General features: G+C 42.9%; 1 protein-coding gene across 3 annotated transcripts in view; it reads left to right on the forward strand.

The window, feature by feature from the left end:
- PLD1 (phospholipase D1) overlaps nucleotides 1-13,841 on the forward strand; it is a 199,345-nt gene that overhangs the window by 325 nt on the left and 185,179 nt on the right. Inside the window, exon 1 of one of the 3 annotated variants that reach the window (XM_042955224.1) lies at nucleotides 368-439. The exons of the other annotated variants lie outside the window; for them this stretch is intronic. The gene's annotated coding sequence lies outside the window, so the exon portion shown is untranslated. Of the gene's footprint in view, nucleotides 1-367; nucleotides 440-13,841 lie in introns of those variants that run through there. 3 annotated transcript variants of the gene reach the window in all.

Here is a 13,841-nt window from a genome sequence, read left to right on the forward strand (position 1 = left end):
TTGGACGGGACCTTGGCAGAGGCGTCGGCGGCGGGCGCCAGAGCCCGGCGGCCCCGCGGGACCGGCCTCCCGGGAGGCCCCGGGGCCTCCTGTGCGCGCCTTCGGGCCCAGTTCTTGCAGAGTAGTTCTTACAAACTTCGGGCCGTGCTTTTGCCAGGGCGGGCGCTGCCTGGAGCGCAGAGCCGCGCGGGCGCCAGGGGAGGCTGGGGGCGTGCCCTTAGGGTGCGCCGCGGGCCTCGCCGGGGCAGTGGGGCTGGCGCCCCCGTGTCCTCTCGCGCCCGGGGTTCTCGTGCGCCGTGGGATGGCGGGGATGGCAGCGCGAGGGGACCAGCATCCCGGACCAACCAGGAAGTGCTGCGCTCGGAGGCTTGGAGCCCAGCCTGCCAGATGTACGGTGCCGGGCGTGTGGCCACACAGCTGCTTGCTGTGCGCCCACGAGGTGATGACGCTGGGGTGGGGCAAGGGCAAGGGCCCAGGAGCCCGTTGTGTGGTAAAGGGCTTGTTTTTCTGTCTCCAGCTCAAGGTGTTTGGGACCCAGGTCTCTGCTCCAGGAGCGGGGTGCTCCAAGCGTTGGGTAGGATTTTGTGACGCCCTTCAGAACTGCCCTTGTACAATCAGTCCAGAGCCACCGCCACGCCTATATTTGCTTCTTCTCCAAGTCTCAGGTTATTGCCTTCCTTCCTTCCTTCCTTCCTCTGTGAAGTACTACATTCAAGCAGATGCTTAAGGACCACAGGACTTCAGTGTTAGATCATCCCTAGGTCTTTCTCCAGAATGGAGAGTTCCATTAACTTTGTCTACCAGGTCTGCCAATTTCAGTTTAGATAACCCCTTGTGGGCCTTCTGAGGGCTTTTGGGAGACTAGGTACCTAGAGACCTCTGTGATTTAAAAGGGCTAATTTAGGGTGGTGTAATGAAAGCATAAAGAATGAAAAGAATCTACAGCTTGAACTGTTAACAGACACCACATTTACACACGGCGTTACATTTGAGTAAGGATTTCTTTCAGTATTAAATGTTTTGTTAACTTACATACAAGTGAACTTGTACCCAGGCTTTTAGCTTGAATTTGTATACAGCCTTTAAATGTTGCTTTGGGGACCTTTCAACTAACTCCCAGTCTAACCTTTCAACTAACTCCCAGTGTTAACTCCCAGTCTGTCTTTCCAAGATCCAGTATAACTCACAATCAATATAAGAAGCATGAGTAGTTAAGGATTTGTGGAAGATGTGTCTTTACCTTGTTTGTCCCCAATGTCAGAGTACTTACGAATTACAGTGGTAAGGGCTGTAAAACTCTCATAAAGGTTTGTTGATCTGCTTAAAACTAGGTAGTGGGAGACCCTTCTCCTTGTCTGATTAATTAACAAGTATATGTTTCTTTCTTTCTTTTTTTTTTTTTTTTTTTAAATCTTTTAATGTTTATTTATTTTGAGAGAGAGACAAAGCATGAACGGGGGTGGGTCAGAGAGAGAGGGAGACACAGAATCTGAAGCGGGCTCCAGGCTCTGAACGGTCAGTGCAGAGCTCGATGTGGGGCTGGAACTCATGAGCTGTGAGATCATGACGTGAGCCGAAGTCAGATGCTCAACCCATTGAGCCACCCAGGCCCCCCAATGAGTGTATGTTTCTTAGCTAAAACTAATTATGAAAACTCATTTATCTTTAACCCTTAAACAGAGTTTTTCTAAATTTTATTTTTATTGTGGTGAATACCTGACGTAAAATTTGCCATCTTAGCCATTTGTAAGCGTACAGTTAATAGCATTAAGTACTTTCTCGTTGTTGTCCTAGGATCACCACCATCCCTCCACAGAACACCTTTTGTCTTTCCCATAGGGTTTTCAAAACATTTTGATGACAGTGATTGTGCTGCAGGCTTTAGTTTTCTCATGATTCGAGGTTTGAGTTCCTTCCCATGGCTTTATAGAAATGCACTTTTTTTTTTTTTTAGAATTTATTTTGTTAGCCTGTCATTTTTTTTTTAATATAATTTATTCTCAAGTTAGCTATACATACAGTGTATACAATGCGCTCTTGGCTTTGGAAGTAGATTCCCATAATTCATCGCTTATATACAACACCCAGTGCTCATCCCAACAAGTGCCCTCCTCAATGACCGTCACCCATTTTCCCCTCTCCCCCACTCGCCCCTGCCCCCCTCCCCATCAAAATGTACTTTTAAAGAGGAAAGGTGAAAAGCCACAGCCAGTTTGTGTTTAGTAAATCTTATCTCCATCAGGACAGATCTGACACATTACTGTTTAAGAATAAGCTGGTAAAAAAAAAAAAAAAATAAGAATAAGCTGGTGAGCTATTTAAATTTGCATATAAAGGTATTGTGAAGTCTAGCTATCCAGAGAGAGGAATCCGGGAGGTAGTTAGTTGTTATTGATAGTTTCCTCCCCTTCATATCTCACCTTAAATTGAAATACTTTTGGCTCCTTTAGCAGTGCAGTAGCCTGTATCAAAGGCATGCTTGAGCTCAGACGGTGGCACCTTTTTAGTGACTAGAAGCAGTTTTGACCAAGCTAACTGTTGGGTGTGGCGATTTCTTCTGCTCTCCAGGTGTCTACTAAACAATGATGCTCGAGGACTTAGCACATAAGACATGGCTCTTTAAACTCACAGTTGCTCTGAGTCATTGTATTCAGGAGACAGCTGTCACTGTGCCAGGCCTGGTTTTATGTTTACAATCCTTTCAATGTTAGCACCACACAATAAAATGTATTCTCCAGCTGGGGTGTGGATAAATGCTGTTGCAGAGTGAAAATGAGAAACTTGTAACCTAAATTTCCGGGAAGCCTGCGACTTTCCTGATTAGAAAAGGAATTGTACACATCATATCTTTTGCTGCAGTGGGAATGCATTCCAGTGTATTGGTTTCCCTAAATTCACAATGCAGTGTAAAATCTGGATCCCAGATGTTTTAGTGCTGGGTTATTAAACAACTGTATATGTTATGTAAGTGTTTCGTAGTGTCACAGGTTTTTTTTTTTTTCCTTTCTGTTATGAAATTTTCTTAATTTTTGAACTTGTTAAACAAACATTGCAGGTTAATTTTTGAATTTATTAAACAAACATTGCAGGGACAGAATAAAATGATTTATTTAATCAGTAGTTATGTAGCGCCTACTATGTGCCTGGCACTATTCTATGCATTTTACAAACATGAACACCTTTAATCCTCAAGATAACCATGTGAAATAGGTACCAATACCATCTCCCTTTTATAGATGAGGTAATTTGAAGCACAGAGAGATCATATAGCTAGCATATGGCAGAGCTGGGGTTCCATCTCTGGCAGCCTGAACCCAGAATTTGGGGCACTGCTGTCTCATCAGTAAAATATAACCTGAGATTCCACCCTCCTAACCAATAAACTTTTTTCAAGTTGTCATATTCCTATCTTGTATTTGTCCTTAGGGAGAAATAATTTGACATAACTGCAATCAGAGTGTAACTCAGAAAGTCGGTTCAACTCCCTTATTTTTCAGAAGAGGAAGTTAAGGTGGAGTTTGGTTAAGTTCAGGGCTGGGAGCCTTGGGGCAGAGTCCTGGAAACCTATTGGGCTAAGCCTTACTTCCTGATTGTGAGGAGGTTGGGATAGGGATCCTGGGAAAGTCTGGAGAGGCCAGGGTTTGTTTTGGGGAGGGCTGTATTTGCCAACCATGGGGGAAATGACCATTTTGGAGCTAACCTGCTCACTTAACTCCTAGGTTATGTCAGGGGTGCACAGAGCAGAAGCTTGTGGCCAACTGTGGGCCATGGGAAGTCTTGCTGCTTAGGGCTCCAGATCCCAGATTCCTTCTCCAGTTGCTGGTGGTGCTCGTGGCCCTGGGCTCCCCTCTGCATGAAGGGAGTAGTTTATTCTGTACTCAATCATGTTTTGAACTTTTTGGATCTCGAGTTGGGAACCTTTGGAAAGCCTCTGACGCACAAAAGAGAATCAGCCAAGAGCAATATGGAAATAAAAATAACTTCATTTAGTCTGTTCTTTTGTTAAGACACACACACACACACACACACACACACACACACACACACACATCTAAGGGCATAAACTGACAAACTTTGTACTAAGAACAGGAAAATCAAAGTTCAGTATTCAACAGGGATTTTTTTTCAAAGTGAGCTTTTATAGATAGTACATCTGGATGAAGGAGAATAAGGAATAAACATGGGAAAAGAAAAGTGGTGGGCAGGGAGGGAGAAACAAATGTAGAGAGGAGGAAGCGAAAGAGGGGGGCACAGAAGGACAGTGCTAAAACCTTGTCAGTTCCTACACAAGGCTGCGTTTTGGTGTGTTACCTCTTCATGCCCTTGGAGATGCCAGACGGAGTTGAAATTTATCTTTCCTTTGGTTTATCATGAAGTGACTTCAATGTTGCTTAAAACCATTGCTGATCAATAGAGGATGGGGAGGAGATACCCGGGGATACTTTAGCACTTGCTTGGGATCTTCATACCGATCCAGTCTGTTTTTCTCTATAGCACTTTGGTATGCGTGGACTTTATATAGAGCATGATCACTAGGAATAACTAGGTTTGCAATCTTTTTCTTTATTTCCTGTGTTTCCCATGAGAAGGTAAGATCCTTGGGGCCCTAGGCTATATATTTTTTTCATTTTTGTCTCTCCAGTGTCCATTATGGTGAACAATAGTTGTGAACCGAATGAAAAGGTGCATTTAATAGATGAATGAAGAAGGTATGATTCATTTCATTCAAAATGTATAGATATTTCCAGAAAAGAAGGTTTTTATGGCTAACGTTTTACTTCGTTATTTGTTCTCCTGTGCCGTTGAACCACTCTTACAAATACGTTTGTAGATGTGGAGTGAGCCGTCTGTGGAATTTAGCAACTGTGCTCAATTTTTTGGCCTTTAAAGTTTTTTTTTTTCAGTGTTCTGTACCCAAGTTTTGATGAAAGAGTCCTTTGAAATGAGATTGGAGAGGTAGCAATGGATTGGGATGGAGGTTCCATGGCTTGGAGCAGGAAAACACTTCCAGATATATGAGGGAGAGGGGATGTGACAATGCAGAACCCAAAGTGGGAAATTTGATAAATGGGGCTAAGAGTAGGAAAAACAACAAATTGAAGGTGAAATTTGACATTGTTTTAAAAATCTCACCATTGTTCCCACTTTGGAGTAAAAACCTGTAAGCTAAGCTAAGGGTAGAGGATTTGGAGATGAAGTATATTTGGGATGCTAACGTGATTGTGATGCCAAAAAGAACAACAACAATAAAGGCAGAGAAGGGGGGGGGGGTGGAATCCAGCCAGAATCCTATATCCTAAGGAAAAACCCACCTGTTGGGATACTTAAATATTTCAAAGCTAGGAACATGGAGCAAAGACTAACCCCAACTCTTACCTCCCCTCAATCCCAACACCGAGTTGCTACTCTTGTGACTGGAAATGCAGGGTGATGGGGCAGTGACTAAGCAAAGTAGGTCTGTGAGGCTTCTGAGGCACAGTTGGGCTCCACAAAGTCCTCACTGGGAAAGATAATGACTAGGGGCCTCAGCCTAGTGCCAGAGAGCTGGGATTCACAGCTGAGGACTCCAGCACCCTGTGGCCTAAGACAAGTAACATAAAAATCTTCTATGCCTTAATTTCTCCACTTGTAGAACAGGGATAAAAATAGTACCTATCTCATAGGATTGTTGTGAACAGCAAAACAATGCCTATAAAATGTTTAGCGTAGAGCCTGGAACATAGAAATGGCACAGTAAATGTTAGGCTCCCTTCTTTCACGCATTGCCCTCCCCTCCCTCCCAAATTGTTTAAGAGTGACATCCATAAATAACCGTGCAAATGGGAATTGCTGCTAGGACAGACATGGAGATGTAGCCCTATGGGAATAGGACTGAGGGACTGAGGGAGAAATTAATTTTTCCCGGGAGGAAATCTTGAATGAGAGTGGGATTCCATGAGACCCAGTGATGAGAAAGCAGTGGACAGATTTCTGGCTACAAAGCTGATTACAACTAGAGAGAATGAACTGTATGCCTTTGATAATTATTCTTTTGGGTGTATGTTTAAAAATTTTTTTTTAATGTTTGCTTATGAGAGAGAGAGAGAATGAACAGGGGAGGGGCAAAGAGAGGGAGACACAGAATCTGAAGCAGGCTCCAGGCTCTGGGATGTCAGCACAGAGCCCGACATGGGGCTTGAACTCATGAGCCATGAGATCATAACCTGAGCTGAAGTCAGATGTTCAACCAATTGAGCCACCCAGGTGCCCCTATTGGGGTGTATGTTTTGATGTTAGCTAGAAAATGTGATTTTTCTTTTTTTTTCTTTTTATAAAAATTTTTTTAAAATGTTTCATTTATTTGAGAGAGAGAGAGAGAGAGAGAGAGAGAGAGAGAGAGAGAAAGAGGATGAGCAGGGGAGGAGCAGAGAGAGAGGGAGACACAGAATCTGAAACAGTTTCCAGGCTCCAAGCTGTCCGCACAGAGCCTGATGCAGCACTCGAACACTGGAATGGCGAGATCATGACCTAGGCCGAAGTCGCTCACTTAACCAACTGAACCACCCAGGCACCCTGAAAATTTGATTTTTATTAATCCACTAGTGTAGCATGACATGTAATAGAGGAACCCTGATTCATTTAATAGAAGGATAGCATTTAATAGAAGCGTGATTCATTGCTCTTTACCAATGAGTATATGTATAGAGGTGTGATTTTTATTTTTATTTTTTTAAGTTTATTTATTTATTTTGAGAGAGAGAGGGAGAGAGAGGTGGCACAGGAGTAGGGAGGGGCAGAGAGAGAGAGAGAGAGAGAGAGAGAGAGAGAGAATCCCAAGCAGGCTCCATGTTCAGCACAGAGCCTGACATGGGGCCCAATCCCACAAACTGAGTCATGAGATCATGACCTGACTCATTTAACTGACTGAGCCACCCAGGCGCCCCTAGGGGTGTGTTTTTAAAATATATTTACAATTAAGAAGAACAATATACTTTCAAGATAAGAGTGAACTAGCTCATGCTATGTTGGCAAAACACCCTTCTTATCACATTCTCTTTTTTTTCCCCATCACGTTCTTTAGCTTCCCATTGTATGTGAGGAGGGCATCGCTGGCAGTGTAATGTTTATAGGGGTGTGGGTAATGCGTATCCACACAAATCATGAATGGAAGCAGAGACTGTCAATAATTTTGACCAGAAATTTTCACACTTAAAAAAAAATGATGGGTACCGTTCCCCACTCCCCAAGAACCACTTTTCTGAATGAGCTCTTCTGTGAAATCCCAGTATGTAAAATACCCAAAAGGAGAGCTGTTCTTATTGACAGTTCCTATGTGGGAACAGTGAGCTGGCTGCTTCTTCCAGCCTTCCCTCCCTGACTGCCACCTGGCACCAGCTGGCCCTCAGTCTGGAACCCCAGGGCTCCTAGGAGTAGATGTGAAGGCACTGCCATATCTTTATGGTAGGGAAGAGAAGACTAAGACACAAAAAGAGGAATGGAAAGGAAAGGCACTGGACTGCTCTTTCAAAGCTTTTGCCAGAGGTGTGCTAGAACTGGCTCACATGGAGACGTGATTTTTAAATGTCCCAGGATTTTGTGAGCCCGTTGTTAAAGGTGCCATGATGATGATGATGATGATGATGATGATGATGATTTTAGAGAGAGAGAGAGCACAAGTGTGGGAAAGGGGCAGAGGGAGAGAGAGAGAGAGAGAGAGAGAGAGAGAGAGAGAGAGAGAGAGAGAATCTTAAGTAGGCTCCTCACTCAGTACAGAGCCCAAAGCAGAGTTTGATCTCACGACCCTGGGATCATGACCTGAGCTGAAATCAAGAGTTAGACGCTCAACTGATTGAGCCACCCAGGCACCCCTAAAGATGCTATTATTAAAAATAAAATTATCTAAGATTTAGGTTTTATTGCATGAAATAAGTTATACTGAAAGCAAAGGCAATAAACACCACAAGTCCTCACTTACTGATTATATTCTACTAAATCTGTTATTTATGTCCTTGAAGTTGTTTACATATGTTGGTTCCGTATGGCAAAAATGCTGTAACTATTGCCCATCTTTTCTCAAAATGCGTGTTCAGTGACATCATGTTAGGAGCTTGAAACTGGCCATGGTTTGAATATTTACACCATGGAAATAGGCAGCAGTACAGTTAGGGCTTCTCCCCTGCCCTCAGCACACCACTGGCTTTACCCCTGTGGAATATAAAAGTTTCTTTACTCCCTCCTTCTTTCTTACTGTGACCAAAGAGACTTGCTCAGTTTTTTTCTGCTGTGATGGTTCTCAATTGGACATGTGGTTGGAGGGAAAGAAATACACCGACTTATACAATGTGCTTATCTGTCTTTTTTCTATTAGGTGGTACGATTGTGATTGGTTCCAAACATTTTAGATCACAACTGCATTCAATGTAATCCTTGACTCTATTCTTTTGCATAGGTAGGATTTTTCTGACTCTACCCTATTCATACCCTAGTCTTCCCTCCCACCCACCCCCCCACCCCCCGATGCCCTCTCCCTACCCTCCATCACAGTCATTCTAAGGTCTGCCTAAACAAAATCACCTGGGAACTATTTAAACTCAGATTCCCAGGTTCTATCACATACCTACTAAATTGGGATGCTTGGGGAAGGGGGCTACTTGGTGAGTTCCCATTTCATGCACCTGCTTGGCCCTGTGGGCCCTTGCTGCCCAGCTCTGATGTCTCATTTACTCTGTTTAGTGTCAGGTCAGTTGGGCCACTGGGCCCTGGTCACATGGGAGCTTTGATTTTTATGTTTGGCCTCAAATTCTCATTCTGTGAAACTGCATTCAAAGGGTGACTCTTTGCCCCATAAATCTATTTGTCAGAATTCAGTTCTGTTAAGTCCTGGATTCCTGGCTAGGGGGAAAGCTCTGTGTAGCACAGGAAGGCTAACAGGGGAGTCGCGGGTGCTGGGTCTATCTCTGTTAGCCTTTGTGTTTGCCTTTCTGAACTGCAGTTGCCCATCCCTTGGGGTTGTCAGGAGGGTTCTGTTTCTGGAACACACCACATTGGGTTCCACCTGGAGGCCTTTGCATGACGCCATTCCCTCTGCCTGGAACGCCCTTCTCCTAAGTCCTTGCATGGCTTGTATCTTTTTAACATTTAGGTCCAAGACAAGATGTTCAAATGTCACCTCCCTACAAAAGCTTTCCCTGACCATGAAATCTGCTTCCTCACTCAGTCTGCATTGCTTTGCCCACAGACTCATCCCTCTTAGCCCTTATTACGGGTTATTTTCATCCCAGTACTTAGCCCTATCTGAATTCTTCCTTGTGTCTTGTTTTCTTGAATTTGGAGTTTTCTACAAAAGAATGTAAACTCTGTGACATCAGGGTCTTGCCTGGCACATAGTAGGTGCTCACTAATTACTTGTTGGCTGGATGCCTCTCCAAACTGCTATGTGAGTATATAATGGTAGCGTGAACCCTGGCTTCTCAGATGGCTCGACTGCTTTCCTAATTGTTCTTTTCTGAACTTGCAGATGTTATCATGTCTGTGGCAATGATTCTTTGTGGGGATATGACTGCCATTTGGAACAACGGTCACTCTTGACCAATGGGAAATAAAATCTGTAGCTTTCTACATGAAGGTCACCTTTCGTTTTCGGAGAGTTTATAAAGATTTGATTCAGCTGCATCCATTTGCCCTGTGGGTGAATGATCTATGACAGAATGGAGCAACAAAAACATAAAAGTGATGTAAAGTAAGCCTGATTAATTTTGGGAAACTCCTGTTTCCCCTAAAGTCTTTTTGAGTTCTACCAGGAGCCATTTGGGCGGGGTGATGAGAATTAGGGGGTGTGCATCCCTCTGTAAGACACCAAGAGACCAGAAATGCGTGTGGGAGAGGTTTGTCCCATCCCATCTCACCAGGCTTGACTAATGGTGAGGTAATTTTTGCAGATCTGTTGCCAAGAAGGCTAACAGAGTTGACAGTGAAAGCCATCACCCTGTGTTTGCAATGGCTCTTGGTCATGCTGGCATTGGAGAATTTATTAAGCAAAGTCCTTTGAGTGCTCAGCATGTGCTTGTGGGGGTAAGATGTGGTTCGGCCTGCCTGGAGCTTGTGGTCCAAGTCATTCAGTCCGCTGGAGTCAGGACTGTCCCACCATCTGGAATGGGCTGGCACTTGGTAATGATAACATGTTCCAGTTTTTCCACATAGTGGTTTTCAAACCGCTCTGTGTTTCAGGGGCAGGCTAGGATTGGAACTGGGGTGGGTTTGGAATGCAGAGAGCAGAGTTCTGGAACTTCTCTAAACCCCACTTTCTATAAAAGCATCTCATTAAAAGCTAATTTTGTATATTTTCCATTCAAAAAATAAGCTTTTTGTTCCAGATTTACAGAAAAGTTGCAAAGTTCCTCTGTTATTAACATCTTACATTGGAACGGTACATTTGTTAAAATTAACAAACTAATATTACTGCATTATTATTAACTTAAAGTCCATACCTTACTCAGATTTCCTTAGTTTTCCCCTAACATCCTTTCTTTTCCGTCTTCTCTTGGCGATGATTGTTTCTCAGACTTTTCTGTGTTTTTGATGTCTTTGGCTGTTTGAAGGGGTAGTGGTGTTTTGTAGAACATCCCTCAGTCGTAACTTTTATGATGTTTTTCTCCTGATTAGACTGGCATCATGGCTTTTGAGAGGAAAACCACAGAGGTAAAATACCACTCTCGTCGCATTGTATCAAGGACAAGAACACATTGTCACTTAGATTTTTCTTTATTTTTTGCAGGAGTAAAGTTAAAATGTAGGTATTTCAGGTGTTTTTTGGAGTGGTGGAGGTCAAAAGGCACCTTTTTCCCCTATTGTATACTGACTTTGCACTCAGTACTTTAAATTATTGCTGAGATCAGCTATAGGGAAAGTTGTAGTCATTTGTTTTTTAAAAATTCTTTAGGATGTGGAATAACGTACAGGGGTTTAAGAATAACGTTTGGCTTTCCCATCTCTTTTTCTTTAAATTCTCCTTAAATAAAAACTTTGAAAATGCTACTCAGCATCTTCTTACCCTTCTTACTGCTGGAAGAATGGTAGACTTGTTACAGGAAGCCTCACGCCAATCTTGCATGTTTTCTGTTTTCTAAAACAAATTTCCTATGTATAGCATTTTTCTCTGCTGAAGAATAAAATTAAATAAATTGTATATAAACCTATATATCACCTTTTTTAAAAAGCATCTAAAAGCCTATCATATCCTAACATGCTTACAGACCTGGCTTAAAATAAAGGAAAAGCATCCTAAAAATATTTCATTCCCTTTACTTCTTTTACTGTTACAGATTTTCTTTTGTATTTCATTAGTCAATTTTGTTCTAAAATTCGGGGCTTTAACGTATTCTTGTTTCTGTGCCAGTTCACACATACAGAAATACTTTAGAGAGTGGTTTTAGTCGTAGGCAAGTTCTCCTTTTTTAAAATCAAATTGGGGGCAATTATATGTGGAGACCAGATGACCTGGCCATTTGGGCCAGGTATTGGTTAGTGTTTCGGGGGGAGTGGGTTACCCATGTGGCCCCAGTGCTCTGATGCCCCATTGAGGACTCAGTCTTCCTACAGAGAGTATGAGGCCCATCTCAGCATGGCTGACCCCATAAGTGGCCAAGTGAACTCAGACCTATGAGTCAGTTCCCAGCAGGATCAAGCAATAGGCCCAGAGCTGGACCTTGACATCTGGCTAGAGAGGCATGATGGGTTTACTGCTGCAATCAAATAAAGAGTAACAGTATTAATTTTGAACATGTTGAGAAGTCATTATTGTATTGCATGATAATTAAGCACAAGTTAAGCATAAAGGACGAGCACTTCACTTGATCGACTATAATTAGAATTATTTTAACACAGTGGGGCACGTGGGTGGCTCAGTTGGTTAAGTGTATGATTCTCAATTCTTGGTTTCAACCCAGGTCATGATCTCACGGTTTTGTGCCTTCGAATCCCACATCAGGCTCTGTGCTGACAGTGTGGAGTCTGCTTGGGCTTCTCTCTCTCTCTCCCTCTCTCTTTACCCCTCCCTCACTCACACTCTCTCAAAGTAAATAATAAACTTAAAAAAAAAAATTTTAACACAGCCAGATCAGACATTCAATTCTCATTCTTTCTAATCAAACTGGTGCCTATATTCATACTGTCTTTTGATTCCACCCAGGATTTTTTTTCCCCATTTATTTGTTTCTTCACTAAGTCATAGACTTACTGATTCATCTGATTACTTCTAGGTAGTAAAATTTTCCTTACACAGTGATTTCCTGGGGCCAAGGACCTAGAGAGGCTATGAAATTTGTCCATAACTAAAATGACCATGTGTTCAATGAGCAGGAATGACCAGAAACAATGAATATAATTTCTCTTCATCATAGCACACAGATCAAGCTGGGTGTGGGGCAGGGATGGAGAGACACGGTTTTACATAAGGCCTAGGCTTCTTTAGCTTTGGAGTCTCTTCACCACAGCCCTCAGAGCTGATGTGCAAGGGAGGTGTCACTGCCCCAGGGCAGGGAGGATGGTGACACCCCCCACCCCCTCAACTGAGGGTCTTTAGGCCCTGAATTAGTCTGTGGCCTCACCAGCTACCCTGAAGCCTCTTCTCCTCAGAGGTTAGGCTTGAGGACATAGTTTCTCAAAACAGAGGCTTGGTTTTCTTCAAAATGTAGATCCACTGCTTAATGCTGCCAAAATGAGTTTAGAATTACATTAGCAGAGGATGTTTAAGTGATGGTAATTCACTGAGCACACTCTTCTCAGCTCTGCAATGCCTCCTACAGCATTGACCGGTCCTCTTTGATCTTATCCAGCCCACTTTCCTGCCTTTGCTGATTATATAACAAAAGGACAATCTTACTCGTGTGTGGGTGAGGTTACCTGGACTCAGTAGCCTGAGCACTTTCCCCTTCTCTTTAAAGTTTCTTTAGGTTTCACATTTTAAGGGGTCAGTGATACTTCCATTTATTTATCGTTTTACAAGTGAGTCATGAAAAAAATGGAAAATGGGTTTTCCCACGTGATGGCTCGCATGACAGCCATCACGAAACATAAGGAAGAATGGCACTTGAGGAGAAATAAGCCTTTAAGGATTCTAAAGATTGAAAGAAAAAGAATAAGCTCTCAAAAAATGTAGCCAACTTCAGGGTGCCTGGGTGGCTCAGTTGGTTAAGCGTCCAACTTTGGCTCAGGTCATGATCTCGCAGTTTGTGAATTTGAGCCCTGCATCGGGCTCTGTGCTAATAGCTCAGAGCCTGGAGCCTGCTTCAGATTCTGTGTCTCTCTCTTTCTCTGCCCTTCCCCCGTTCACTCTTTGTCTCTCTCATTCTCAAAAATAAACATTAAAAAAAAAATGTAGCCAACTTTAGTCAATTTTAAATAGGAGGCCCAAAATAAATAAGTGAGAAATTTAAAAACTTATTCACATTAGTAAATGCCAGCTTTTTTTCACATTATTAAGATATTTGCAGATGTTTTGGTCAAAAGCTGCTTACTTGAAAAATGCATTTAAAAGAAAGATAGCTACGATAGGGTACGTTTGTAAAAAGACAGCCTCCTGAGTCTGCCTCTAAAGCCATTCGGTGAGCATAATTTACTTTTTCAGTCCTGCGAGACGTTTGAGGAACACAGATTCAGTGGCTGATTATTCTTCAGTTCCTGCAGGATCTCTCCTTTCATACAAGCAGGACATCTCTAAGTCAGCCTTCTTGACTAGCTCCACCAACTCATCCTTTTGAAGTTACAGACCAAAAATGACGTGATTTGTACAATTTGTCATTCTTAGGTAATTTAAGTGCATTTTCTACAACACGTGGGTGTTTATGCGTGGACTTAAATGGTCT

The sequence above is a fragment of the Panthera leo genome, chromosome C2 (genome assembly GCF_018350215.1).
Source record: "Panthera leo isolate Ple1 chromosome C2, P.leo_Ple1_pat1.1, whole genome shotgun sequence".
Classification (NCBI taxonomy): Eukaryota; Metazoa; Chordata; class Mammalia; order Carnivora; family Felidae; genus Panthera; species Panthera leo.